General features: G+C 45.9%; 1 protein-coding gene across 1 annotated transcript in view; it reads right to left on the bottom strand.

Annotated features, from left to right (window-relative positions):
• The window catches only part of TANK (TRAF family member associated NFKB activator), a 98,908-nt gene that overhangs the window by 72,598 nt on the left and 1,036 nt on the right, over nucleotides 1-25,274 (bottom strand). The window lies entirely within an intron of this gene.

Below are 25,274 nucleotides of genomic sequence, written 5' to 3'. Positions count from 1 at the left end.
GAAGGCGCGCCCGTACAGGTAGGGCTACAAACGTTGCAGTGCCCACACCATGGTCAGACACTCCTTCTCGATGGTCGAGTATGCCACTTCCCTCGGCAAAAGTTTCCAGCTCAGGTACAACACGGGGTGCTCTTGGTCCCCCGAGTCGACCTGGCTAAGCACAGCACCGAGGCCAAACTCGCTGGCGTCGGTCTGTACCAGAAACGGGCGACTGCTGTCGACTGCTCTCAACACTGGAGAGTTGCACAGGGCTGCTTTCAAAGCTTGGAAAGCCGCCTCACAGTAATCTGTCCAGTTGACTGTTTGGGGTAGCCTCTGCTTGGTGAGGTCAGTCAAGGGTTTGGCAAGGGCGCTATAGTCCTGTACGAACCGCCTATAGTACCCTGCAGTGCCCAAGAAGGACTTCACCTGTTTCTTGGTCCTGGGGGTGGGCCAGGACACGATTGCATCCACTTTTTCTGGCTCCGGACTCATGGAACCCCCACCTACCCGGTGCCCCAGGTAGTGGACCTTGTGCATGCCTAGCTGGCACTTCCCCGGCTTGATGGTCAGGCCTGCCTGGTGAAGACGCTTGAGCACCTCCTGGAGGTGCTGACGGTGTTCCTCCCAGGTGGAACTGAAGACGGCAATATCGTCTAAGTACGCCACCGCGTACTCCTCCAGTCCCCGAAGCAGGTGGTTGACCATCCGCTGGAAAGTGGCAGGGGCATTCTTCATGCCGAAGGGCATGACCGTGGACTCGTACAGTCCAAAGGGGGTGATAAAGGCGGATTTCTCCTGCGCCTCAGGGCTCAGGGGAATCTGCCAGTATCCCCGACTCAAATCCATGATGGATATGTAGTTGGCGTTTGTCAACCGCTCGAGCAGATCCTCGATGCGCGGCATCGGGTGAGCATCAGAGGTTGTGATGGCGTTGAGCCCCCTGTAGTCCACGCAGAACCGGGTGGTCCGATCCTTTTTAGGCACGAGGACTACAGGTGAATCCCACGCGCTTTTTGACCGTCGAATCACCCCCAGCCTTAACATCTCATCGATCTCTTGGCGCATGACTTGTTGCACTGTTTCATAGATCTGATAAGGTGTTCGCCGTAATGGGGCGTGATTCCCGGTGTCCACCTCATGAACCACTAACTCCGTCCTCCCCGGTTGGTTGATGAACACGGGCCGGAAGAGTTCCAGGGTGGCCATCAACTGCAACCGCTGGGACACGGTGAGCGAACCACTTATCTCCATGTCCTCAATGGACCCATTGGCCTTGGCCTGGGCCAGCATGTCCAGGAGGGGATCTTCCTCCCCATCCTCTGGCAGATTGCAGACCGGTAGGACGCAAGCTTCACGTTCGTAGTGCCCCTTCAGCATGTTGACGTGAAAGGCCTTGCGCCTACCCCGAGCATGGTCAAGCGTGACCACGTAGGTGACCGGGTTGAGCTGTTGGTGGATGACGTACGGGCCTTCCCAGGATGCCTGAAGCTTATCCGTTGGTACAGGGACCAGCACCCACACCTTTTGACCCACCTGGTAGGTCCGCTCCCGGGCGTTCTGGTCGTACCAGCGCTTCTGGTCAGCCTGAGCCTGCGTCATGTTGTCATGCACCAACTGCGTCAAGGTCTGCATCTTGTCACGGAAGCGCATGACATAATCCATGATGGACACTTCTGTGGGGTTTGGCTCATCTTCCCAGGATTCTCTTATCAACCCAAGGGGTCCCCGGACTCGCCTGCCATACAGGAGCTCGAAGGGGGAGAACCCGGTCGAGGCCTGCGGAACTTCTCTGTAAGCGAACAGCAGGTGTGGGAGGTACCGCTCCCAGTCGCACACTTGGGTCTCAACCAGTATGCGGAGCATCTGTTTGAGGGTACCGTTGAAGCGTTCACACAAACCATTAGTCTGTGGGTGATACGGACTCGATACCAGGTGCGTCACCTGCATTTTCTCACAGAGAGCCTCCATTAGGCGAGACATGAATTGGGGCCCTTGATCGGTAAGCATCTCCCTGGGAAATCCTACCCTTGAAAAGATGGTCACCAGTGCGTCAGCCACCTTATCTGCCCTGGTTGAAGACAGAGCTACTGCCTCTGGGTACCGGGTAGCGTAGTCTACCACGGTGAGAATGTATCGCTTTCCGGAGCTGCTGGGGACGGACAGCGGTCCTACAATGTCCACCGCGATTCTCTGTAAAGGCTCCTCTATCACCGGCAAAGGAATAAGGGGAGCCTTAAGAGCAGGCCCCGCCTTACCCACTTTTTGACAGGTGGTACAGGAGCGGCAGTAGTGTGTTACATCTGTCCCCATCTTGGGCCAATAGAAGTGTTGAAACAGCCGTGCCTTTGTTTTGCTGATCCCCAAGTGTCCAGCGAGTGGAATCTCATGGGCAATCCGCAACAACTCAGTTCTGAACTGATAGGGGATGACCAGCTGTCTTTCCCTCAACCACTCCTTTTTAGGATCTCCGGGTACTGTCTCCCGGTACAACCTTCCTCGTTCCCAGAACACCTTCTCCTTATCAGACTCGGAGGTGGGCGTCTTGGCGAGACCTCTCAATTTCTCCAGGCTGGCATCTGAGTGCAGAGCAGCCTGGAACTCCATGCTGGAGGCTGCCAGAAGTGACGTCAGGGTCCCCTCTTTACTGGGACCCTCTGGAACCGGCTCTGGGTTCACCTCTGGTTCAGTCTCTCCTGTAGCAGCAGAGGGTCCAGAAGACAGTGCGTTACCTGCGATCTGGGCACTCTGACTGCGTGTGACAGCTGCTATGTATGCTGCCTCCCTGGGGATTTCTACAGACCCACCAGCCGGTGCTGCCCTGGGCTCTACCTCCCCATCCACCCCCAACACTTCAGGAGCAGTGCTACTTATGGGCCAGTTACCTTCCTCAGCGGCACTGGTCAGCTGCATGGCATTACCTTCCTCATGGTCCCCATGCACCTCCCAATTTCCTTGAGCACCGTTGCTTGCTCCTGCCAGGGGTTCCTCAGCCGTCTCACTCAGCAGAGTGACGGGGCTGAGCACCTCGGTACCTGTGGACACATCTACCGTTTCAAAGAAAGGGTTAACGAGTTCAGTCGGCACAGATACATCAACATCATCATCATCCTTCCTAGGAAAAGAATGGTTATCAGTTTGCTTTGGTACATTCACATCAGCATCAGCATCATACCTGGGGAAAGAATGGTTGTTAGTTGCATCATTACTCATCAAGGCATTAGCAGGTAACACATTCAGTTTCCCCTCATCATCATCATCAACATCAGGGTTAACGTTACCCTTATTATCAGACTGGGGGGGTGTCAGGGACATAGTATGCAACCATCCGCCCCAAGTCAGTCCCCAATAAAACATCAGTGGGCAAATTTTCAGACACTCCCACCTCCCTCAACCCGCTCCCAGCACCCCAATCAAGAAAAACCCGGGCCACTGGCAAGGGACAACGGGTGCCTCCAATCCCGGTGACAGTCAGGGTTTTCCCCTCAACAAACTCTTCAGGGGCCGCCAGTCCAGGACGGATGAGGGTTCGTTCAGCCCCGGTGTCCTTGAGGCCTGTAGCAAGACGGGCCCCCACCTGAACAGGTTGAACGTTGTCGTCAGCCCTCCCAACCACACCTCCCACCAAAAGAACAGAGGCGTTGGGCCCGGGGACCTTGGCTGGGGGGTTCTTCGGCCTATTCGGACAGGCGTAAAAGAAGTGACCAGGCCGCTGGCAGTGGTGACACAGGCGACTGTCAGTAGCCGGCCTGTTGTTGGCAACAGGGACAGGGCCTCCGGAGGGACGGCTAGCTGGGGCACTGGGGTTGGTTGCAGGCTTACCCCCTTTCCAGCTGGTGGCGACTGGCCTCCGCGTCTCGGGCTTCCGGTTGGCCTCGTAGTTTTCGGCGATCTGCGCCGCTTTGTCCGCGTTCGTTGGTTCGCGGTCCAGGATGAACTGTCGGACCTCAGCTGGGCAGAGATGCAGGAACTGGTCTTTGATCATCAGGTCCCGTAGCTGCTCAAAGGATTCAACGGACAGTCCATGGATCCACTGGTCAAAGTGGGTCCTGAGTCCTTGCACCACATCACTGTAGCTATCATGTGGGCCACGTTGGAGGTGTCGGAACTTCTTTCGGTATACCTCAGGTGTCAGCCGATATTTGGCGATCAGCGCCTCCCTTATGGCGCGATAGTCATCATCATGCGCTTGCGGAAGAGAAGCAAACGCCTCCAGAGCTTTATCTGCAAATTGAGATTCTGATTTGGCTTTTATCCTAAGTCATATTACAAGACTCGTTAAAGGGTTGATTGTGACTTGTAGGATCGCTACTACCAATAGGTGGCGCTGTAGAGTAAAAGTCCTCTTTCTTTCAGAAGAGGCAATTTGCATACAATCTTTCAAACACACTCAAGCAAAATTTGGTAAGTCCCTGTCCAAAAAAGAGGCAGGAAGAGCTCAAATCCAGTTCAAAAGTGCGACTTCTGGGGCAGGTCGTGATGAGACATCCTTAAATTGCCTCCAGTAATATTGGTAAGTGTGCATACATTCGGAAGCTTTCTATGTGTATACTTCGAATACAAAGAGGAAAGGAGACATAACCACAGCCAAATATTACTCTAGACTCCAAAGGGGGCAATCCTTTTTTTTTTTTGTCCACGAAGCACTGCCTGTAAGACCCCATAGCAGTACCTTCAAAAGCATTTCACTCAACCAGCCAGGACAGTACAGATGGGATTTTTTGTTTTATTCTGATATACCTAGTTATTTTTCAAGGATCTTTAAAGGGGTTGCTCATTACATTTAAACAGTTTAACACTTGGCCCAAAGTGGTCTAAAAGAAAATAACAATAAAACAAAAGAGAAATACTCATCTACTGGACTAAAACTGCTCATCTGTCCCCAACTGAGTTCCTGACTTCCTCATCCAGCAGGAACTGTTCACACGATCTCTGCAGAAATATCTGGCCACTGATCGGCTGCAGCCTCGCCATTTCATCCCAGTGGAAAACAGCTTTTATTCTAGGATGATTTCCTGAAGGTTACTCACTCAGTAGCAAAACTGTATGTATACTACCTCATCATCATGCCTAAGAATGCTCGTTTCTTGATAATGGTGCAGTCTTGATAGGCGGCCAACCACTCGGCGAATAAGCAAAACACTTGTTCGTTGGGTGAAATGATCTTTTGGTTTGCACAAGTGGTGTCCTATGTGCTCCGAACGAACTATTGCTGATTGACAGCAGAATGAAGGAGCTTTGCAGGTCCGGTAGCGGAGAATATCCTTTTTTTTCTCTTACTTTTGCTGCACACTGGGCCAATGTTGGTCTTTAATGTTAAGCGCTGCCGGTGTTTTCTTGGAGAGTCTTCTGCTTCAAAAACAATGCAGGTACACCGGCGTCTAAAATATGTCATGTGCACATATCCTAAGGCTTCATACATAAAAGCGAGTACTTTGCAAGGAATTGTTGCCCTTGAAATGCAACATTTTTTACCAGACACCTCCATTAGAAGGTGTTCTCCACTCATCCTCCTCTATATGACAGGGCTCAATATAGTCGGTATACAAATAGGAGCACCAGTGTTTCGATGAGACCAAAGACCCTTTTGCGATATAAATATGCTAAATGGCACCTGCCATGATTTTACATTGAGGCCCGGGAGCTTTACTGCCTTGTTGGATAAACTAAGTGCAGCATCCAGCACAGCCCAGCTCTGGATGACTGCAGATTTAGCACGGGGCTCTAATATAATAACTAAAATGTAATTTAATCTCCTATAATTTCAGCAGCACGCTTCAAATTTTCTTTTTTTTTTTTGAGAATTTCAAAGTTATACTTGCTTTCTTCAGATGATTTAAGGCACAGAGATAAGATAAAAGAGGAAGGGACTTGGTGTGTCTTGTGATAGTGACTGTCATTTATCATTTTACCACAGAAACTATGTGGGTAGATGGCAACGGGTGGAGGACTGAGCGGTATACTGCAGCGTCAGTGACGGTGGAAGGACCAGGGTTGGGCAGTGTAGGTGTAGGCCCAGGCCACCGATTAGGGAAGAACACCATTTATAAGTATTTTTATTTTTTTTAAATAAAGGGTTCTGTTTTTATTTTCTGCCCGATTGAAACCCTAGGAATTAATGAAGAAAGATGATTCCGGGAATCATTATAGAAAACATAACTCACAATATTTGTGTTCCTTTTCATGGGACACTTTTAAGCCTCACCTGGGAAAACCCACAAAAGATCACAAGATCGCCCGCTTTCATGCAAATTTATAAGTCTTGTCTATTTTGCAACCAGCAAAAAAACAGGACGGTTGGTCGTATAAAAAAAATGAGTGTCCATCTGACAGCTATCAAGAAGAGCAAAACTTCAGGGGTCCAAGAGTGGCGCCCCTGAGGGTTCAGTCACCACAGAGGTACTGCACCTCCTCCTGAGGTGTGGTACCCCACCATTCAGGTAAGGTGGAGACACCTGACCACACTCCAACACCTACATCCCACACAACATAGTAGTGTAGCAAAGCACCCTTGGTGGCTCCCTGCTTGGAACAAGAAGCGTGCTGGGAGGTGGGTGGAGTTTAGTTTGCACTAAAAGAGCGGGAAGAGGATAGGAATTGGTCAGTTAGTCACAGGAGTCTGACGAGGTCAGTCTGTGAAAGGAGATCCCCTGAGTGGGATGGATGAAGGAAGTGCTGCAGCCGACCTCAGTGACCTGGGTCTGCTGGCACAGGAAAGGAACATTGATAGAAAAGCCTGACTCTCCATAAGAAGGGAAAGATTAGTACGGAATATGAGGAGAAGAAGAGAACCAAGGATCAGGGTTAGAGGAGAACCCTTCCCAAGTTCTAAGCGCAAGGCCGGGGTCCGGTCCCCGAGGTTGTATGGATACTAATGGTCCTGCAGCAGACACCGGAGGAATAGAAAGGTAAAAAAGAAAATTTTTTCAGCTCACCCCAAAGAAGACAGCTATAAGTCCGATCGGTGCACGGAATGTGGAAACAGGATCCCTCTGCCGCAAAGCGTAATATGGAAAAAAATTCCAGCATCCAGATCAGTAATTAGATTATAAAAATTTTTATTCCTTTATTCCAAAATTTAAAAAAATCATAAGATTCTCCATCATGATAAGAGACGCATCAGGACGTGTAGTTGGACGCGTTTCGGACAAAAAAACAGTCCTTATTCTAAGACGAAGAAGAAGAGAACCAAGGATCAGGGTTAGAGGAGAACCCTTCCCAAGTTCTAAGCGCAAGGCCGGGGTCCGGTCCCCGAGGTTGTATGGATACTAATGGTCCTGCAGCAGACACCGGAGGAATAGAAGTTGTCATCACTTTATTCCCACACCAGACTTGGGGGCACAACAGCAACGTGTGTGAGCCGGGACTAGGTTGTAAGGAGTCCCCGAAGCAGGCTACAGCTGTTTGCCGTACAAGTAGAGTTCATAGGAACATCTGACAGGAGGAACTCCAGTGTAACTCAGTACTGTGAGTACTTCACTAAAGGCGCTAAGAGGGAGACGTTCAGAAAAGGCACATATGTTGGCGGAGTGTTGGAAAGGAGTACTTCATCTTGCCTGGAAGTTGGCTGAGCTCCTGACCCGGAGGACACGGCACGGATGCGGGCTCTGGTGCCACAACAGACTGTGAGTAAAGCTTTGGAACTACATGCCCCGGTGTCCTCCACTTATTCCTGCGTCAACCTGCCTAGCACTGCTACATCCCCTGCGCCCGACACTACCTCATCTAAGTGTCACTTCACCTACAGTACTCTGCCATGGGACTACAGTCCTGCCTGTGGAGGGCTATAACATCATTGCTGCACCACACCATCTGTCCCAGAGGATCTGTCTGTAGCGTCGGCTGAACATCTCCATTGCCGAACACCACAGATGGTGTCATGACTCATTCATTCATAAAACTCTAATCATCATAAGCACACTGAACATTTCCCCCCCTTTTACATTGGGCGCCAAGGGCCACGGGCCGGGTCCCAGCTGCCGTGACATCTCCCATTGAAGCTCATCGGGCCCGGTACCGAGTACCCCACAGCCCTGGGAGGGCGACCCACAAGATTTTAAGGGCTTCTTTTTTTTTATTACTCAGGTTCTAGACTTGCCACTGTCTCACTAGGGATGGAACATATTGATTTATTGACTGCCTTTTTTTTTGCTGATTTTGGTAATTCAGGCACATTTTAAAAGTGCCAAAAACCTTACTCCAGTCAGAGACTGGAGTAATATCTGTGGCATAGTACACGCTGCAGGTTGTCATGAAATAGATGAGCGGGCGTCGCTATGCCCCGTCCTGCCCTCATCTCGCCCCAGTTCCACTCGTTTTAGCAAAGCTGGCCGAAATTGTCATAAAAATGCCAAAATTTGCAACTTTTCAAAGTGTTTTAGGGGCGTAAACACTTTGATGAATCAGGACCAACATTGTGGCTGAAAACAAACTGAAGCAACTCAGCAGTACCTTGTAAATTAAGGATTACCCACTAGTCATCGTGGTTTAAGTTTGTGGCTCAAATCAAACGCAGACAGACGTCACTGTGCATACAAAATTTGGTAAAATATTACTACATGGTGTTTTGGTTTGTGTTTTTTTATGGTCCTTTTAAGGTCAGTAACGTTTTTCAAGCTATGGTGCTTTTTTGCAGTTTTTTCCCCATTGGCTTCTTAATAGAAGTTGGTTGCTACCCTTGTTTTTTTTTTCTACCATTTTAGTTCTTTTGGTCCTATAGAGGAGTCTAGAATACCCAGCGTGCAACCTAAGGGCACAGAGAATTTTAGGTCGGACACTGCTATGGCTGCATCATCGAACATTGTCTAACCTGGGCTTTCGCTAAAGGTATGATCATACAAATATATTTTTTTGGTGGATTTTAAAGCAGATAATGTTCAAAATTTCACACTGAAAATGGCTAGAAATACTCTTTGAAAAAGTTTTCAACATGGAAACCACATTGCTGTTCATACAGCGTGTTTTTCTTTTACGCTGCAGAGGACAAGACTTTCCTATATTGTGGATTTTTTTTTTGCATAAACTCTGGAGATTATTAAAAAAAATAATTAGTGGACAATTTTTAGTGGATGATAAGAAACCATCAAGGTGAGAAAAGTTCCTCTTCATAACGATAAATGAGCAAAATACTCACTTTCAATTGTTTCTGATGCTTCTGCCAGTGTCTATAAAGGAAAACAGGTCATGTTCATACTGGTCTCTGGCACATAGACTTGGGGCAGCGGTAGGGGGTCAAAGTAGTGAGGGGTCTTAGGCAGTGGCAAGAGTTCAATGGGCCCCGGTGCAAATTTTGAACCACCTCATATTGGTTAGATGTATTGACTCTTTAGGTGTTCTAAATCATATACGAACATATACAGTTGTGGCCAAAAGTATTGACACCCCTGCAATTCTGTCAGATAATACTCAGTTTCTTCCTGAAAATGATTGCAAACACAAATTCTTTGGTATTATTATCTTCATTTAATTTGTCTTAAATGAAAAAACACAAAAAGAATTGTCCTAAAGGCAAATTGGATATAATTCCACACCAAACATAAAAAAGAGGGTGGACAAAAGTATTGGCACTGTTCGAAAAATCATGTGATGCTTCTTTAATTTGTGTAATTAACAGCACCTGTAACTTACCTGTGGCACCTAACAGGTGTTGGCAATAACTAAATCACACTTGCAGCCAGTTGACATGGATTAAAGTTGACTCAACCTCTGTCCTGTGTCCTTGTGTGTACCACATTGAGCATGGAAAAAAGAAAGAAGACCAAAGAACTGTCTGAGGACTTGAGAAACCAAATTGTGAGGAAGCATGAGCAATCTCAAGGCTACAAGTCCATCTCCAAAGACCTGAATGTTCCTGTGTCTACCGTGCGCAGTGTCATCAAGAAGTTTAAAGCCCATGGCACTGTGGCTAACCTCCCTAGATGTGGACGGAAAAGAAAAATTGATAAGAGATTTCAACGCAAGATTGTGCAGATGTTGGATAAAGAACCTCGACTAACATCCAAACAAGTTCAAGCTGCCCTGCAGTCCGAGGGTACAACAGTGTCAACCCGTACTATCCGTCAGCGTCTGAATGAAAAGGGACTGTTGGTAGGAGACCCAGGAAGACCCCACTTCTTACCCCGAGACATAAAAAAGCCAGGCTGGAGATTGCCAAAACTTACCTGAAAAAGCCTAAAACGTTTTGGAAGAATGTTCTCTGGTCAGATGAGACAAAAGTAGAGCTTTTTGGGCAAAGGCATCAACATAGAGTTTACAGGAGAAAAAAAGAGGCATTCAAAGAAAAGAACACGGTCCCTACAGTCAAACATGATGGAGTTTCCCTGATGTTTTGGGGTTGCTTTGCTGCCTCTCGCACTGGACTGCTTGACCGTGTGCATGGCATTATGAAGTCTGAAGACTACCAACAAATTTTGCAGCATAATGTAGGGCCCAGTGTGAGAAAGCTGGGTCTCCCTCAGAGGTCATGGGTCTTCCAGCAGGACAATGACCCAAAACACACTTCAAAAAACACTAGAAAATGGTTTGAGAGAAAGCACTGGAGACTTCTAAGGTGGCCAGCAATGAGTCCAGACCTGAATCCCATAGAACACCTGTGGAGAGATCTAAAAATGGCAGTTTGGAGAAGGCACCCTTCAAATATCAGGGACCTGGAGCAGTTTGCCAAAGAAGAATGGTCTAAAATTCCAGCAGAGCATTCTAAGGAACTCATTGATGGTTACCGGAAGCGGTTGGTCGCAGTTATTTTGGCTAAAGGTTGTGCAACCAAGTATTAGGTTGAGGGTGCCAATACTTTTGTCTGGCCCATTTTTGGAGTTTTGTGTGAAATGATCAATGTTTTGATTTTTGCTTCATTCTCTTTTGTGTTTTTTTTCATTTAAGACAAATTAAATGAAGATAATAATACCAAATAATTTGTGTTTGCAATCATTTTCAGGAAGAAACTGAGTATTATCTGACAGAATTGCAGGGGTGTCAATACTTTTGGCCACAACTGTATATATATATATATATATATATAATATGCCCTCATACTGGGCTCCTTCCCAGTATATATGTCACCCATCCTGGTATATATGCCCCCATCCTGGTTCCTTCCTGGTATATATGTCCTCCATCCTCATATATATGACCTCCATCCTGGGCACCTTCCTGGTATGTATGCCCCTATCCTGGTTCCTTCCTGGTATATATGTCCTCCATCCTCATATATATGACCTCCATCCTGGGCACCTTCCTGGTATATATGCCCCCCATCCTGCGTTTCTTCCTGGTATATATGTCCTCCCCCTTGTATATATGCCCCCATACTGGGCCCCTTCCTGGTATATATGCTCCCAATACTGGGTTCCTACCTGATATAAATGTCCCCCATCCTGGACCCTTTTCTGGTATATATGACCTCCATACTGAGTATGCACATCCAGCTGAAATAGGAGGTGGTGTTGGCGGGCATCGCTCTTGCACGAGCCCAGTCGTGGTCACTCTCTCTGTGACTGTGACCTTTACGCCCCTGGCCTAAGCAGTCAGTCCTTCACCAAATTTTCAGTTATGTGCTAATTTATCCTCGGGATGTGTCTGGTACAGTTTCTTATCACCATACAAGTGAAAACCATCATAACCCGTGCGCAGATGTGTCGCTGGTCCAAGGAGGAAAAAAAACAAAAAAAAGTTCTTGTCCTGAACAATCCCTTTAATTTTCATATCTACTCGATATATGGAATGAAGGTAATGAGTCTTAGTATAAAGAAAGAAAACAAGGGGTATTGTTTCTTCTGACAGCACTTTGAGGATAAAAAAAATATATTTTTTTTAAAGAGCAGTACATTCAATGCCATTGCTACATGTGCCAACGCCACCTTTGCCCATAAAGTACAGAAAACAATTCTCGGAAAATAATTACAGAGGTATAAACTGTACATGTTGGCTGTTAATTGATGTTTCACTACGACATTGCTTAGCAACGTAAATTATCACTTCAAAGGAAACGTAAAAAGTTTGAAACTTCCACAACAAAGATCTAAACGACGCGTAAGAAATTAGGTCAAGTGACACATTTATTGCCGAAGTGTCATATTTAGAACAGGTAAGAACATACTTAGCTAAGCATGTAAAAATACCCCGTCAGCAAGGCCAATATGTTTGTTTTACTAAATGCCTATGTTCATCATAAATAACTGCTTTGAAACATCTTTTTATATACTGTATACACAGTCATGGCTGAAAGTGTTGGCACCCTTTAAATTGTTTCTGAAAATAAAGCATTTCTCCCAGAAAAATATTGCAATTACACATGTTTTGCTATACACATATTTATTTCCTTTTGTTTGTATTGGAGAAACACTAAAAAATACTAAAAAAGGCAAATTGGACATCATTTCTCACGAAAACCCAAGAATAGGAAGAACAAAATTGTGGGTAAACAACTTTGTTTCAAGCATGTGATGCTCTTTCAAACTCACCTGTGGCAAGTAACAGATGTGGGCAATATGAAAACCATATGTCGTGATACCCGGGGCGCAATATGGGAAGCAAGCCCCAGATGGCGATGCAGTGCCAGAAGCAGGAGCACCCCGTGAGCGGAGACCTGCGGTAAGGCAGTGCAGGTGCCGCAAGATGACTGTAGAAAGGTCGCACAAGCCGAATTGAAAACAGCCACGAGCGCAGTGCCAGAGGAGGAGACAGAAGACGGAGTCTGAAGCAAGCCAAGGGGTCAGAAGCCAGTCGGGTGCGTGGTGTCCAGGGGGGTAAGACAAAAGCACAGTCAAAACACGCCAAAGGGTCGGAGCCAGACAAGACAGAACAATACAGAAACGGAAGATGGAAGGATGGGTCAGGGATCAAGCATGGTCTTACACTGCAGAAGTCACGAATATACTGTAGGGGAACACTCAGATGAGCCTAGGGAAAGGGGCAAATACAAATGCAGGGAGTCAGGAAACAACAAATACACGCAGAGTAACCCATGTCAGCTACTCTAGCCAAGGGACCGGAACTATCACTGACATCCGTCATCAGCAACAGCGCAGATAAATAGCCACACGCATATCAGAAAGAGACAGAGAAGGTTAACCCTCACCTGACCAGGCCAGGGTAAGGAAAGCAGAAAGCAAACCCTGGCCTGGATCATGACACCACACCTTAATCTGTGGCGCCCCTGAGGCTCGGTCGCCACAGAGGTGCTGCACCTTCTCCTAAGGTGTAGTGCCCCACCATCCAGGTAAGGTGGGAACTCCATTCCATGCTCTAACACTCGCACCCCACACAACAGGGTAGTTCTGCACAACCACAATGCGGCTCAGTGCTTAGAGAGTAGCAGAGCACCTTTGGTGGTTCCATGCTTGGAACACTGGATGTGCTGGGAGGTGGGTGGAGTTAGATATATAAAAGAGTGGGAAAGTGTAGGATTATGGCTTCAGTCTGGCAGAATGTCAGGCGGGTAAGAAGTCACTCAGACAGGAGTGAGGATCCCTGGAAGAAGGGATGGAGGAAGGAGTGCTGCAGCTGCCTCAGTGATCTGAGCCAGCTGGCACAGGAAAGCTAAAGAAGGAGAAAGACGTATAACTGCAACCTAAGCTTCCATAAGAGAGAGAAAGATCAGTACGGAATGAAGGAGTAGAGAGAACAGAGAGGAGACGTGAGTTGGAAGAGGAACCCTGCCTATAGGTTCTCAGCGCAAGGCCGGGGCCCGGTCCCCGAGGTTGTATGGACACTTATGGTTCTGCAGCAAACACCGGTGGAGTAGTAGGCTGAAAATGCACTACTCCCATCTAAGACTTGGGGCACAACAGCAACTGATTTAGAGAGCCGGGACTCAGGAGAAGGGAGTCCCCGAAGCAGGCTACACCTGTCTGCCATACGACTAGAGTTCTTGGGAACATCTGACAGGAGGAACTCCAGGGTACCACGGTACTGGAGATCTTCACACTTTAAGGCACAATAGAGGAGTCGTTCAGGAGAGGTACATGTTGGCGGAGTGTTGGAGAGGAGCTTTCCATCTGACCCGGAGGACACGGCTCGGAGGCAGACACCCTCGTATACCGCAGACTGTGAGTAAAGCTTTGGAACTGCAAGCCTCGGTGTCCTCCATTCATTCTTGCGCCAACCCGCTCAGCACCGCTACATCTGGGTACCATCTTTTACACTGCCTGCGCCTTTCCACAACCATCACCACTACACTGCCCTGGGACATCAGCCCTGCCTGTGGAGGGCTATACCATCACTGCTGCACCACACCATCTGTCCCAGAGGATCTGTCTGCAGCGTCGGCTTAACACCTCCCTTGCCAAGCACCACAGGTGGCGTCACAAACTATTCCATTCCATTAACTACATTTCCCCCATTACTTGGGTGCCCAGGGCCACGGACCAGGTCACTGCTGCTGTGACACATTCCCCTGACACCGGCCCGGTAACGAGTACCCCACAGCCCTGGGAGGGCGACCCAAATCCAGATAAAAAGGGGAGAAGTTGACTCAATTTTTGCATTGTGTGTCTGTGTGCCCCACACTTAGCATGTAGAACAAAATGAGGAGAACAGAACTGTCTGAGGGTTGAGAACCAAAATTGCTGAAAATATCCACAATCTTAAAGTTACATGTCCATCTCCAGAGATCTTGATGTTTCTTTGTTCATAGTGTGCAACATAATCAAGAAATCTACAACCCATGGCCCTGTAGCTAATCTACCCTGGACATGGATGGCAGAGAAAAATTGATGAAAGGTTACAACGCAGGATAGTTCAAATTTTGGATAAGCAGACCCAATAAAGTTCTAAAGAAATTCAAGCTGTTCTGCCGGGTCAGGGTGCATCAGTGTCAGCACTAACAATCCATCAACGTTTGAATGAAATGCTATGGCAGGAGACCCAGGAGTACGCCACTGCAGACACAGGGACCAAAAATGTACATTTGTCAAAATATACAACAGTAAGCTAAAATCCTTCTGGGAAAGCGTAGTGTGGATAGATCATCATTCTACTGTTTACCGAAAACAGAAGACCTGCAAAGAAAAGAACACAGTACCCACAGTTAAATATGGTGGAGTTTCAAAGATATTTTGGGGTGGTTTTGCTGCCGCTAGCACTAGGTGTCTTGACTGTGTGTGTAAGACATCATAAAATCTGAAGATTACCAAAGGCGTTTGGGTCGCAATTTAGTGCCCAGTGCCAAAAAGCCAGGTTGGCGTCCTAGATCATGGGTCTTCCAGCAGGACAATGACCTCAAACATACTTGAAGAAGCACAAAAAAATAGATGGAAACAAAGCGCTGGAGAGTTCTGAAGTGGCAGCAATGAGTCCTGATCTAAATCCCATTGAACACCTGTGCAGATATCTTAAAATTGCTGTTGGGAGAAGGCACTCTTCAAATATGAGAGACCTGAATCAGTTTGCAAAAAAAACAGTGATCTAAAATTCCAGTTGAGAGTGTCACGCCCAATGGTGCCGCAAGTTGTTGTGGACCCACTATGCCATAGGGCCGGTCCTGCCTAGGAAGTGACATAGCTAATCGGCTACCTGGTGTTCACTGGAGCTCCTGATGGTAGAAACAGACTGGGCTCCAGTTACCACTCCTAGGCACGCGGCGGTACTGCACCTGCCAATAACAAGGGTAGGGTTCATGACCAAGGTCACTGACTAGCAAGAAACTGAGACTGACGGACTATACGGACAACTTGGATATTAAAGATAAATACATGTGTGAACAAGAACCTATTAGGAAGCAGTTCTGGTGCTGACTGTACTAGGATCAGGGACTATGGACTCAGGACTGGCCACACCGGGACCAGGAGATCGGGTATAGGTACTGCAGATGTGGTTTCAGGATTAGGATCCTGCTGAAGCCGTCACAGGAACACGGAAAACTATACTAAACTAATGGGAACACAGGATACTGGAATAACTTTAACAGACTAAGGACGGGGGGACCTGGCAACATACAATTATACACAGCAACACCACTAAGGATAACTATAGGGGTTGCTCAGGCACCTCCCTATTGGGGAGGGTGCCTTTTATACAAGATGCCTCCCAGATTTAGGCGGAGAAACATCTTGCAGGTGAACACTTTAAATACAGTGCCTTGCGAAAGTATTCGGCCCCCTGGAACTTTTCAACCTTTTCCCACATATCATGCTTCAAACATAAAGATACCAAATATAAATTTTTGGTGAAGAATCAACAACAAGTGGAACACAATTGTGAAGTTGAATGAAAGGTATTGGTTATTTTCAATTTTTGTGGAAATTCAAAAACTGAAAAGTGGGGTGTGCAATATTATTGGGCCCCTTTACTTTCAGTGCAGCAAACTCACTCCAGAAGTTCATTGTGGATCTCTGAAAGATCCAATGTTGTCCTAAATGACTAATGATGATAAATATAATCCACCTGTGTGCAGTAATCAAGTCTCCGTATAAAAGCACCTGCTCTGTGATAGTCTCAGGGTTCTTTTTGATGCACAGAGAGCATCATGAAGACCAAGGAACACAACAGGCAGGTCTGTGATACTGTTGTGGAGAAGTTTAAAGCCGGATTTGGATACAAAATGATTTCCAAAACTTTAAACATCCCAAGGAGCACTGTGCAAGCAATCATATTGAAATGGAAGGAGTATCATACCCCTGCAAATCTACCAAGACCCGGCCGTCCCTCTAAACTTTCATCTCAAACAAGGAGAAAACTGATCAGAGATGCAGCCAAGAGGCCCATGATCACTCTGAATGAACTGCAGAGATCTACAGCTGAGGTGGGACAGTCTGACCATAGAACAATCAGTCGTACACTGCACAAATCTGGCCTTTATGGAAGAGTGGCAAGAAGAAAGTCATTTCTCAAAGATATCCATAAAAAGTGTTGTTTAAAGTTTGCAACAAGCCTCCTTGGAGACACACCAAACATGTAGAAGAAGGTGCTCTGGCCACATGAAACCAAAATCAAACTTTTTGGCAACAATGCCAAACGATATGTTTGGTGTAAAGGCAACACAGCTCATCACCCTGAGCACACCATCCCCACTGTCAAACATGGTGGTGGCAGCATCATGGTTTGGGCCTGCTTTTTTTCAGCAGGGACAGGGAATATGGTTAAAATTGAAGGGAAGATGGATGGAGCCAAATACAGGACCATTCTTGAAGAAAACCTGTTGGAGTCTGCAAAAGACCTGAGAGTGGTACGGAGATTTGTCTTCAAACAAGACAATGATTCCAAACATAAAGCAAAATCTACAATGGAATGGTTCACAAATAAACGTATCCAGGTGTTAGAATGGCCAAGTCAAAGTCCAGACCTGAATCCAATCGAGAATCTGTGGAAAGAGCTGAAAACTGCTGTTCACAAACGATCTCCATCAAAAGTCACTGAGCTCGAGCTGTTTGCCAAGGAAGAATGGGCAAGAATTTCAGTCTCTCAATGTACAAAACTGATAGAGACATACCCCAATCCACTTGCAGCTGTAATCGCAGCAAAAGGTGGCGCAACAAAGTATTAAGTTAAAGGGGCCGAATAATATTCCACGCCCCACTTTTCAGTTTTTGACTTTCCACAAAAATTGAAAATAACCAATAAATTCCGTTCAACTTGACAATTGTGTCCCACTTGTTGATTCTTCACTAAAAATTTACATTTGGTATCTTTATGTTTGAAGCATGATATGTGGGAAAAGGTTGAAAAGTTCCAGGGGGCCGAATACTTTCGCAAGGCACTGTAAATGCCTCCCAGGTGTTAGCTGGAGGCATTTACCATATGCACATGTTGCCTCTTTAAGAGCAGTGTAGCGGACACCCGTGTGCACTAGGTGCGGTGTGCACTGAGGAAAGAAGAGGATCACTAGGTAGCTGCTGCGGCCGGGGTGGTGAGTACACCAGTGTTCCCGCATGGAGAGAGGAGGGGAACCATGCAGAGGGCGACAGTCACAGACGTCACAGAGAGGTGTAGGAAGCTTGTTGATGGTTATAGGAATCGATTAATTGCAGTTATTTATTTCAAAGGTCATGCCCCCAAATACTAAGCTGAAGGAGCCAACAAGTTTTTCCTGCCCATTTTTTGGGGATGAGTGTGACATTATGTCCAATTTGCCTTTTTTCTCTTATTTTTTGGTTGTTCCAATGCACACAAAGGAAACAAACAAGAATAACAAAACGTGTAATTGCAATAATTTTCTGCGACAAATACTTCATTTTCTGGAACAATTGCAAGGCTGCCATGACTGTATATATCTGTATATATAGACCTGCCCTATATGATTCCTCCTGAAAACTTTGAATAATTTGACAGCTGGATAATAAGGTTTACTTTCTCATTGGAACCTTATCAATGCGGTTATTAATGGTCGTCTGAGGAATGTTATGCTGTGCTGAATGCACTTGGTCAAATTTTGGGCAAAGCTTTTGAAATTCCCCACCAATGACATCCCAGATGTCTTCAATCGGAGACAAGTCTGGAGACACTGCAGGTCATGTAGCAAGTTTAGGCCCCAGAGGCTGCTCACAGGAGCACTGCAAGCAACCATTTGTGGCGATGTGTGCTTTGCGATCCCAAATCATCCAGTTAAGTCACCCCTGAGTGTGTGTGTGATATGGAGTTTTCTACTTATCCCTATCCAGGCCACAAGTCGTTTCATGGTACAAGGACCTTGACAATACACAGGGAATCAGTGAGACCAGACTCCATTGTAAAAAGATAAAAACATCTTTACTGGAATTCCTTAAGTAGAACTGTAACTAATGATAGCAGGCACAATACTTTTGGTACTTGAGCGCTCTCCAAGCTTCTCTGTTCTGACCTTCGCTTTCCTTATCCTCCACTGCAATTGCAATGATACCACATGCCCTCTCCTGGTTGGAATAGGAATTCTCTGAACCTCCATGACCAGCTAAAACAGTGCCTTCTTGTAGCCAACTCCTTCTAGTTGCCTAAGGAAATTGTGTCTCCCTCAGCTCTATTTGCTACTGGCCATACACAGTGTTGGTGTCAGATACCATCTGATTACTCTTCTCCCAATCTCTGCACTCTGGTCATGTAAGAAATAAATTGAAATTGCTGTAGTACTTGCTCCAGAACTTGCTATCTCTTTTGTCACTGAACACACATCTCACTTGTGGCCTATAATCTAGACAACAGAGCATAAAACTTCATTCTTTTTTCAGTAGCTTCTCTCCAATTTCTAACAAACAGGAACTAAGTTCCTACATCCTCCCAACCTAAACTGCCTTCAAGAGTTAACCCTGTCACCTCTAGCCAACCTGGAAACTGCAGTGTTGTGAGAATAAATCACATAAAACAGCAGGTAAATGCAATAATATATGAGAAGTCTTCAGAGAAGGTGTGCAGACGATTTCTTAACCTTTACGACACGAGCAACACATGGTCTGGTGTGGTCACGTTGACACTGGGACACTTTGGAGACATACTTGTGGGTCGCCCTCACACCCAGGGCAGTGGGGTACTTGGTACCGGGCCCGATGGTCCTCAATGGGAGATGTCACGGTAGCTGGAACCCGGCCCGTGGCCCTGGGCGCCCATTGTAAATGTTCAGTGTCAATGTGTAAGTCGTGACGCCACCTGTGGTGTTCGGCAATGAAGATGTAAGCCGATGCTACAGACAGATCCTCTGGGACAGATTGTGTGGTGCAGCAGTGATGTTATAGTCCTCCACAGGCAGGGCTATAGTCCCAGGGCAGAGTAGGTGAAGTGACACGTAGATGGTGTAGTGTCTGGCACCAGGGATGTAGCAGTGCTGGGCAGGTTGGCGCAGGAATAAGTGGAGGACACCAGGGCATGTAGTTCCAAAGCTTTACTCACAGTCTGTTGTGCAAACAGGTGCCTGCCTTCGTGCTGTGTCCTCCGGGTCAGGGACTCAGTCAACCTCCAGGCCAGATGGAATACTCCTTTCCAACACTCCGCCAACATGTGCCTTTCTGAACGCCTCCTCTTATAGCGCCTTTGAGTGAAGTACTCCTAGTACTGAGTTACACTGGAGTTCCTCCTGTCCGATGTTCTTATGAACTCTACTTGTACGGCAGACAGCTGTAGCCTGCTTCGGGGACTTCTTGCTACTAAGTCCCGGCTCACTATACAGTTGCTGTTGTGCCCCCAAGTCTTGCGTGGGAATAAAGTGGTCACTACTTCTATTCCTCCGGTGTCTGCTGCAGGACCATTAGTATCCATACAACCTCGGGGACCGGGCCCCGGCCTTGTGCTTGGAACTTCTAGGAAGGGTTCTCTTCTAACCCACGTCCTCTGTTCCCTTTTACTCCTCATGTTCCGTACTAGTCTTTCTTTCTTATGGAGAATCAGGCTTTCAGTCTATGTTGCTCTCTCTCTTTTCCTTTCCCATGCCAGCAGACCCAGGTCACTGGGATCTGCTGCAGCACTTCCATCCATCTATCCCTCTCTCCAGGGATCTTCTTCTCTCCAACTCTCTGACCAACTGACTAACTGTTGTCCTAAACTCCTCCCGCTCTTTGTAATGTAATCTAACTCCACCCACTTCCCAGCACGTTTCGTGTTCCAAGCAGGGAGCCACCATTGGGTGCTTTGCTATACTCCAAGCAGGGAGCCGCCGAAGGAGCTTTGCTACACGACTTTGTGGTGTGGGGTGCAGGTGTTGGAGCGTGGCCAGGACTCTCCACCTTACCTGGATGGTGGGATACCACACCTCAGGAGGAGGTGCAGTACCTCTGTGGCGACTGAGCCTCAGGGGCGCCACACTCGTACAACCAATTCAATGTAATGCTGAGCTACTAGGGTACTTGAAATGAAGAGTAGAGGTTCGGCTACCGTACATTATGCCACTCCACACCATAATCCAAGATTAGGACTGGTATGACGTTCCCCCATGAAGGCCTCTTCACTGACCTCACACCACTACTCTCAAAAACTATCGTGGACCAGACCAAGATGGCATTGAAGGTCTTTCCTCTTCAGTGATGAGTCCCACTATTAACTTAGCTGCAACAATAGCCAGAGATTGCTCTGGAGACGATGAGGGTAATGCCATGAAGAGGCTTTCCTGATGGAACGTCTCACCAGTCCTACTCCCACGACTTTGGTGTGGTGTGGTGAAATTGCAACTCCAAGAAGGTAAAGTTGTGGAATTATCGAAATCACAGAATGTATAGACAAGTTAATGATCTGCAAATGAAAAAATGGAAACACAATTTTCAAAATATCTCGACTTATTAAGTATCGATTGCAAGTGAAATGTTTAGAAATCCCTGCACTTACAGCCTTGGCTGCTACCAATAAGGTTAATAATGTTCGACTGAGGAATGTTGAATAGTTAAAATTGCCTGATTTAAGCATAAATTTAGAAACTAGAGGTCTGCAAGATTTTGTTCTTTATGACACAATTCACATTCTAGTTTTGCTTTTTTTATTATTATTTATTTATTTTAAATAGTTGATGAAGATAAGAGGCAATGCATTGAATTTAAATGCGAGTTATTCCCGCACTCCTCCAATGCCAAATGTTACCCAGGCTCTTAGTTTTAGCTAAAGGGGAATCCCAAACAAGATAACCACCTCTTCTAACTTACTGTTGCCTCACAGTGCATATGAAGAGTGGGCAGTGCATGACTCATTAACTTGAAAAGATTAAAAAAAAACACCAGAAGCAGAATCCCTATGTCAACTCTTTTGTTAACTCTTTCAGGTTTAAGCCTATTTTGGTATTAATGCTTTGACCGTTGACCGTGATACAAGTAACCGCTGCTACATCGGATGAAAGGGGTCCTGTGACTGGGACAAGCAAATTGCCAAAAATACAATTGGTTCAGACTTTTTTTTTTTACTTGCTTGTAATCGTCGCCATCCCTCATCTTCTACTTATGCAAGAAAAGATTTTATTCTTATTTTATGTGAATACTTTTTTGCTATGCTTCTAGCTATTATGGCAATTATACAGCTCCCTGCAGTTCAGTTGCGGGGTGCCAATGGGGTCATAGGAGGAATCCCCTCTTTGTGACTAAAATCCTAGATGCTGCAGCTGCTATTGACCACAGCATTTAAGGGGTTCATTGGCCAGAGTTTGAGTTATTTCGGGTCTTAGCCTTTAAGGGCCCGTCACACTAAGCGATATCACTGGCAATATTGCTATAACGTCACTGTTTTTTGTGACGCAGCAGCGATATTGCTAGCGATATCGCTATGTCTGATACTTACCTCCGACCCGCTCCCCCGCTGGTTATCGCTGTTCGCGCGAGAATGTCCTGGGCTGTTTCTCGTCGTCAGCTTCCTGCTGGGCTTCCTGTGGCGCCGACTAGCGACGCGTGGACGCGGGCGGGAGGACGTCAGGATCGCCTCGTCTGACAGGTAAGTAGCGACCCCGACCGCTGCGATGTCACTGGTGAGATCTGCCTGTGTGGCAGCTCACTAGCGACCACTTAGTGATGCACCAGCGATCCTGACCGGGTCGTATCATAGTTGGGATCGCTGGTGCATCGCTAAATGTGACGGGACCCTTACAGAATGCTGTAGATAAGCCCCTGATGACGGTGCCGGAAGCTGATACTCGAAAAATGGGGTGACAGATTCCCTTTAATGCAAAAACACATGATAAAGGACATAATAACATTTTTAAAAAGCATCAGAAAAAAAAAGAAGTCGCATTTTCCAACGGTGTTTCGAGGGGAGTATAGCAGTGTAGAGGCCGACTTGAAAAGGTGAATCTCATCCAACTTACAAGCAGATTTTGAACAGTCCCAATAGAATAACATCGGTTCCATGCTGTCCGTGGGATGTCAGTTTGTTCCCACACAGGACTCGTGCCAAAAATACGCTCTTGTGTGAACTTAGCCAAAAAGTGAAATTTTTACAGTTAGTCAGAAGGAAATTCAAAGGTGACAAGTCAACCCGACACTTCCTGCTGTCACTACAACATCCTTATAGCAGAACTAGTCCGATTACCCAAAAGACGCACCGGCAGGAATTCGGACGTCTTCAGGCCTACTATATAGGCCTTAAGATAAAAAAGAATGTAAGTGGAAGAAAAAGTATCACCGAAAATGGAAATGTAGAAAGTAAAATTATCTGCTACAAAAAAATGTATATTTGGTGCCTCAAATGCTAAAATGTAAGTGTAAAGCCCCTCCTCTTGAGCGCCATTTATAATACTAGTCACTGGTGGGGATATACAAAAGAGGGCCCCTATGCAAAAACAATATATGGGCCCTTTGTAGTCCAATATGTCATGAGAATGCTCAATTCCACCCACTTTGGAGAAAATAGTAGCCCGTTACTTACTTCTGGGGCCCCTGTGGTTGCACTGATGGTACATCCACCACTGATACTAGTATCTTCTTATGTGGCCTCTCAGCCCCCTTGGCGCCGGCATCTGAGTGCAATTACAATCTCCGCTCCCCCATACTTCCTTTTTAGCAGCAAAACACCAGATCTAACGGCAGTCCTGGATTGGTCACATGATGAATGCCAACAGCGCCTGATGGGCCCCATTGACTATAATGGGGCCTGTTGGGTTTTTGGCACAAAGTTCATCATTTTTCGCACAGCACCCTCTAACTCAGATAAGAACAGGACAAATGCACCTTTAGGCTGTGTTCACATGTTGCGTTTTTGATGCGTTTTTTTTTTCAAAGGCAAAACTTGTTCTCTTGGCAGTAAAGAATCAACGTAAAAAAGTTTTTGCCATATGTTTTGCTGAGTTTTTTTGCTTAGTTTTTGCTGTTTTTTTACTACGTTTTTGGGTACATTTGTCTCTTGTGCATGCTGATAAAGTTTAGCGCATAAAAAAATAATATGATTTCACTACATCAGGTTTGGGCACCAAAACCGCAGCAAACCTGTGTCTGAAGCGCTTTTGCAGCTTTTTTGCTCCACCCATTGCTTTCAATAGGTGAAAACCGCTGAAAAACCGCTGAAAGAAATTACATGATGCATTTTGCAAAGATGCAGAAGGTTTCCAAATCAGACAGGAAAAATTTTTTTTTTATGTGCATGAGATTTCTGAGATCTCATAGAATTTGCTTGTACTGTAAAACGCTGCTGAAAATTTGCATGAAAAAAGCATGAAAAAAATCGCTGCAAAAACGCAACATGTGAACATAGCCTTACCCTACAAACATACAGTAGAAGACAGTGACGCTATGCAAATGTCTAAAATCTATACAAATGTATATATAATGTCATGAACACATTTGGAAATAAAAACACATGAAAAGACATGAAAAAAAATGCATAAAACAGTAATACTTGTTCCACGCCACCACTGCCGCCTACTACTATTGATATTTCTACGATTACTATTTCCACTACCACTACTACTACTGCTACTATGACTTACTACTAATAATAAATATGTTAATAATAGTAATATTTTCATGATGGTTAATGTACATAACAATTATTCATGATGATTAAAAATAAAAATATTCGCATTTGAAAAAATTTGAATTGCGGCAAAGGAAGATTTTTTTTATTGTATTTTTTTCTACAATGAATAAAATAATTCAAAATGGAAATTGGATCTGATCATTATCATTAAATGATCAATTTACTCTTTTTTTAAAATGTTGCTGCCGTTTAAGAAGAAATTGCAGCAGAACGTCTGTGTCCTCCTCCAACTCTCCCCGTCTCCATAGAATTCTAAAAGCACCAACTGTCATCTCCTATCTCAGTAATGGGGAAATCCGTCTTCGCTGAATGCAGATTTTACCCATGAATTAAGAATGGAAGTTCAGTCCAGGAAGAGAAAAAAGCAGATATTTCTGATAAGATATATTACAAAGTTTCTTATTTCCATGTGTACTGTTGATTTCTGAATTAAAAATGTAAGCAACGGTTACACTTTAGAACTTCATGTACTCTATGAAGCTGCGCACAGAGTAGATACTCTGCTATAAGGTGTCACTTTATGTCATTATATTACAGAGATATTTTAAGGATTAGCCGACCTTTCAAAAAAAGAAAAAAAGAAAGAAAGAAAAAATGCCGCAGATATGCTAAAATGCCAAAATACGCTATACTCCCTATTTTCTTCCCCCCTAGTGATGCAGCGCATGAGCGAAAACTTCAACAGTGTTCTCAACTATCATGGGGTCTTTAATAATATTAGACTTCTAATATGGGCTAAAGACCTTTTCGGGCCCACCTAGGCTCCAGAACGGGGGGTGCACCTATTATAATTACTCCCCTGCCTTTATCTTCTGCAAAAATCTCATGCAAGGAAGGGGGACCCCTGAATCTTCTACACTGGATCGTCAGGGGAGAGAAGAGGTGAGTATAGTTTGTTGTCTTATGGTTTTTTTTTATATCTCCTGCAGGTTTTTTTTCCCCCATATTTGCTGCAG

The sequence above is a fragment of the Dendrobates tinctorius genome, unplaced genomic scaffold, assembly GCF_039654945.1.
Source record: "Dendrobates tinctorius isolate UK_male_01 unplaced genomic scaffold, ASM3965494v1 ptg000143l, whole genome shotgun sequence".
Lineage (NCBI taxonomy): Eukaryota > Metazoa > Chordata > Amphibia > Anura > Dendrobatidae > Dendrobates > Dendrobates tinctorius.
Note: the sequence above shows the minus strand (reverse complement) of the source record. Positions and strands in the feature narration are given on the sequence as shown.